The following is a 6,050-nucleotide window of genomic DNA, read 5'->3' as shown; positions in this document are numbered from 1 at the left end:
AATGTATCTCTGTTACTTAAAATATTGGAACTGTTTAGGAAAACAGAGTTGGGGGTTTCCTGAAACAAAATAAAAATTGTCTGCGTCAATTGTAAATAGCAGAGTAGCCAGTTAGGAGTCTCCTTTTTCCTTTAACAATTTTAATAAGTTCAGAATATTGCATCGACATTCTCCAATTTTTGGAATCTTTCTACTGTTTTATATTTCTTTTACTATTTTTTTGTTGTTATAAATGCGTAGAATCTGCAGTACAATTGTGAAAAAAACAATGTAAAAAAACAACCTGTTGCCGGATTAATTTATGTATTTTTGCTGCAAACTACGAGCTCGTGACGATGGCCGCGAACCTGTTAAGAATTATTTCAACTTGCTCACCGTTGCGTCGAATGCAAACGTGTTTACAGAATTGTAGCATTGTTTGTACGAACAATGCGACCCATCTGCAAATATTGGCTGGTTTGCATAAACTTCGTTTCCAGTGGCTCTCGCAGAAAGTAACCAGGGAAAAATCAATGATGTTTCCTGTAGATGATTCATGGAACAACGATCGCTCGCAACATGTTTCCATACAACGAATAATTGACAGATAAGTGTAAGTTGAATGACTCAACCTGTCTACCTATCTAAACCACGGTAATTCAGGTTTAAGGGGTGAATCCACCCTCCGAAGCTCGACCCTCGAACTCAGAAATGATTCACCATGAAGAAATAATGAGACCACAATTTTATTAAATCAGAACTACTTTGAATAACAGTTCGCGCTCCATTTTGTCAAACAAATGAATTCTTTTGTAGATTGTATCCAGCTTTTTGTAAATCGAACGAATTCTTTCGCGATCTTTGTTCACACTTCTGCAAATCGAGTTTTCTTAGTACAAAGATAAAATTAATTCTTTCACTGATTTGCGATGTTTTATTCAATTTTTAAATTTAGCATGAATTTATAGACTTATTTATAAAATGATACAGATTTCGTTACGCGTAAATTAGTCTTCGTCGATCTTCATTATTTATTTGTAAAATGTTATTCGATTTCTAAATTGAACGTTACATTTATTAGAAATAATTACGAACAAGTAAATTCAATTTGCGAAATGATAAATGAAATTTGCGAGAGGGTTGCTTTGATTTGCAAAAATTTGAACACGATCCACTAAAGAAATGCTTAAACAAAAAGGTGAGCTAGATCCGCAAAATTGTTAATTCGAATTACAAAAAGGTGTGAACACGATCTACAAACGAATTTATTCGAAGTACGAAACCCGTAACGTTCGAATCAATAAAGGGGGTAGTATTTCTTCCGTCGTCGACGTCCCCGCGCGGGATCCGCGATAAATAAATTCCCACGATTGTAAGCAAGGTCGTGGCCATACGATTTTACGGTAAACATAACGGTAAGCAATAAGGTGCCCGTTTCGATCGCGAGATCAAGAGGGTGCGGATCGTAACGGTGGCTGGAATCGAGCCCGTGCGTCCGTTTCGTCCCCGATGGCCGATTCGTCGCGCGCCGGTCGGTGCCTCGAAGTCTTCGCCGTCGAACGACAAGCACGCCGGAGAGGGGCGAAATAAAAATGAAGGAACGAGGACGCGGAGGTGACTCAATATTTTATAAGGGTTCGCGTGCAACACGAGACAGAGACGGGGACAACGTAACAAGACGCGAGGGCCGGGCGACGCACGGAAAGGTAAACCGAGTTCATTTCAATTGTACATATTTGAGGCGGAACAACACTCGATGTTGGTTCACGTCCAATGTTCATACGCGCGGCACGAATATTATGCGGCGCGCGTAGATATTCTATTCGAAATGGCTGGCATGAATATGTAGGAATCGCCCGACGCCCCCGTCGCCCCCCGGCGGCCCGATCGTGCCAAAAGTCTGTCGCGATGTTGCGGTTATTGAAACAGCTTTAGTTCGCAACTGTCGAATTTACCACGGGCCACCGGGTCCAGATAAGGAAAGACAACAGGCTGCTACCCCGTCGCCGCCCCACGGAGATTCCTAATCAAAAAGTTCTCCGCGCGTGAATTTTTAAACCCCTCCGACGCGTCCGCTTGTCCCCCTTTATTGCGGAATTTGCGTCGACGGCTCTCCGTTGTATTAAAAGCGCTTTTACAAATGCACGGTTCACGTTGTCGCGAACATCTCGGATCGTATGAAAAATATCCCCTTTCAACCCTTAATGGTTTTCCATGAGTTGTTAATAATGCACAATCTTAAATTCATTTGATCTTCATAATGTTTCGAATTTCGCTGATCTACTTTAATTATAAATTAAATCACTAGTTCAGTAGTAATTCTTCGAAAAGAAAGAAATACACGATATTTTAAGGACGTAAAATTAGCCGGGCCATAAGGTAATCACGCTGCGATAATTCGGACAATGCATTTTAATCTGTTATTTATAATATAATAATGTATGTAAAATATATATAATATAATATAATAATATAATAATATATAATAATAATAATAATATATATAATAATGTATATAAAAATAATTCTGTATATATAAAAATGTATATAAAATAATTATATTATATACAATATATAATAATTATGTTAACACCCAGAAAGGAGTGATTCCTGAGGTCATTTGAAGTAACTTTTTCCTTAGCGAAAATGCAATCCGCGGCTTCGTTTACGAATTATTAACGAAAAACGCTGACCAATGGGAGACGAGATCAGCCGAGCGGTGAGATCACGAGTGATGGCCGAGCCAATGAGTGGAACTGGGCTTCGCCCGCTGGTTGGTTTGACCGCCTAACGCCAGCCAAATTTGCCTCCTATTGGTCACTGTTTTTCGTTAATACAGTAATGTCTCCCTTACTGACGCGAAGATTGTCCACAAAAATGGACAATTTGCGAAGATACGATTATTCGAGCCTTGTAGCACGTTTTTATAGTTGTTGACAATTCGTGACTATAAAAATGAACCGCAAGGATTGAATAATCGTATCTTCTCTTCCCAAATTGTCCACTTTTGTGGACAATCTGAGCGTCAATTAGAGAGACAATTACTGTAACTCGTAAGCAAAAAGCCGCGGAACGCATTTCCACTGAGGAAAAAGTTGCTTCAAATAACCTCAGGAATCATCCCTTCCCGAGTATTAACATAAAATTATGGAACACTCTGTAGCTCAGTCGATTTTACGACTTAAATGCATCGCATCTGCGACTACAACTTCGGCGTTGACGCGGCGAGCCTCTTCCCCGTTGTTCGTGCCCAAGCATCATCGTAATGCCGGGGTGTAGGACTTAGGGGGGTTAGCTACCGGTGCGCCGGAGGTTACTTAATTTCGGTCGCGACTCATAGGAGGCTCGGTGATCCAATTATCGCGGTGCACCGCGAACGTGAAGCACGGGTGACGCTGGGGGTTGTAAAACCCTCCGCCCCTCGTCGTTGTCGAAGGGGAAACCGACGGTACCTGGAAGCGGTAACGATCCTCAAAAGCGGAACGGATGATGTCTAGCCGTAGGCTCGACGGCGGGAGACACCGTGGTATCCTCTGACGGATATCAATTCATTTCCTCGAAAATGTCCCCGCCCCCACCGACAAGGGGTCGCGCTTTCGATTGAAATGCCCCTTCATCGTCGACCGTTTCATTTGTTTCATCTTTGCTCGCGTTAGAAACGTCGCGCACCCGAGTCCTTAGATCACTTTCGCACGGTGACGCACACGTGAGGTAACTGTGTCAATTACTGTGCCCATTGAAGCGACGTTCGAAGCTTCCGACCAATTAAATAGTTTCTTTTATTTATTAAAACATTTCAATTATATGTCGATGACTTCAATTGTATGTTTATATGAGTGCGATTTCTTCTGTAATTGAAATATATAAAGAACACAAAATATTTAACAAAATATATAGAACAGCTTTTGAGCGAGTTACTGTGCTTTTAATAAGATGAAGAGCTCATTTCTGCGTGACAGTTGCTGAGCCTTTTCCTGGTTACTGTGTGTTAATTTTTGTACATTGGTTTAGTTACTGTGCGTCAGTTTTTGTACATTGGTTTAGTTACTGTGCGTAAATTTCTGTAAACTGATCTAATTACTGTGCTTCAGTTACTGCGATCGTCAGATCTATACAAATAATCCTGCAACAAAAATGTAAAAACGTGAAGTATTCCGTATTGAATTATTTAGCATAATTTATTATATATACATGTTTCAATACTTACGATATTATTGAAAAAGAAGAATACGCATATTTCGCGGACCAAGAAAGTAAGGTTATTCGAAACTTGAAATACTATTTATCTGGATTTGACGTAAAAGTCGTAATAAAAATGAGCAAATAAGGAACATTGGATTCATCCCTTAAATAATAATAATAGTATATATAATAGTATAGTAGTATTAGTAGTAGTAATAGTATAAATAATAATACAGTAGTATTAGTAGTAGTAATAGTATAAATAATAGTATAATAATAGTAAATATAATATAAATAAAATAAAAAAAATAAGATAAATATAAATATAATATAATAGTAAATATACTATAATAATAATAATATATATTAATAATAACATTGGATAATAATAGTAATTTTTAATTACTATAGAATGTACTGATACAATTTCCGTTATCAAAATCGTCCAACATGTCCTCTACATCGTCGCAACCTATGGGAAAAAGAAGCAATCGCGATCGAATTCGTCAAAGAAACCGCGATATTCGCGGACGAAAGGAAAGCCCGTCGTTGCAGACAGATTTAAAACGCGTGCGTGAATTCTCATTTTCTTAAGTAGACCGCGATCATCGCGCGTTTCGTTCATCCCCCTGCAAGTACAAAGCGGGACCGACCGGCCGCGTTCTTCGCCGCGGCGGCGCGTTCAAGCTTCACAATTATTATAATTTTACGGTTCGCGTAAAGGATGCGGAAGCCTTTCAGGCCGGCAAAAGAAACGGCGGAACTTAGGTTCGCCGTTTTTTCATTAAGGCGTGTACGCACGCGAGCGCGGCTGGAAGGGTCGTGCACGGGGGGGCCATTTAATGAAACCGTTGCCATGTTTATAGGATGCCGGGGCCGTGGCCGGCGTTTCTCGCAGCGATATAAATATTATATATGTTGTTACGGGCTCGTTGAGCAAGCCTCCGGCATCGGTGGGACTTTAAGCAGCCGAAATGCCGGGGCTGCAGGCGCGATAAAGAAACCCCGCGTGGCCAGAAAAAGCTTCTTCACTGGGAGAGATCCGCTTTTGTGCGGGCGGCCGGGCCGGGCCGGGTTAGGGGCCACCGGTGGAAGCAATTTGTACCCCGCTTAACTTTCGCCTTGTTATTTACTGATCACTCGTGGATCCGTATTGTTCGACGATGATGCACGATTATGGCGCGAGGCGCGATCCGATGCCGCCGGGCAATAAAAGTTGATCTTACGCAGCGCCCGACGGGTGCCAGGCTGTGTTTCCGAACATCGCGGCGTTCCGAATCATTTGTCAGAGCTGCGCGGGTTTATTGTGCTACTTATAGTTACCCGGCCGCCAGATTTATCGAGGAGAATAGAGCTCGACGGAGAAATGAAAATAGGCGAGGATAGACGTCGCGGTCGAGGAAACGCTGCTTTCGTGTTCGAGCGACGATGCTCGTGTTTAAAGGATTCAATTGACGCTGAACGAACGGAGCACTGATGATCTAAGTTCATTTAATAAAAGTTAATTAAAATTTACGGGTGCGACTCGTTTTCATAGTTACCGATTGTCAACGACTACAAAAACGAGATTTATTTAACGTTATACATAGATTTATTTAACGTATATTATAGATCACTCGAACAACGAAGCTTTATGACAAAAATATAATTGAATATGCTTACACATGCTTACATGTATTATGCTAATAATACATGTAATATAATATTATTATAATTTTAGTTAATTATAGTAATTAATATTATAATAATATATAATAATATAATGATAATATAATAATAATATTATAATAATATATAATAATATAATTATATTATAATAATAATATTATAATAATATATTTGTACTGTGCTATACTAAATCCTCTTATAGCTTTATGGCAAAAATATAA

Source organism: Megalopta genalis, chromosome 5, assembly GCF_051020955.1.
Source record: "Megalopta genalis isolate 19385.01 chromosome 5, iyMegGena1_principal, whole genome shotgun sequence".
NCBI classification, from domain to species: Eukaryota; Metazoa; Arthropoda; class Insecta; order Hymenoptera; family Halictidae; genus Megalopta; species Megalopta genalis.
The sequence above is the reverse complement of the archived record's forward strand: the minus strand, read 5'-3'. Positions refer to the sequence as shown.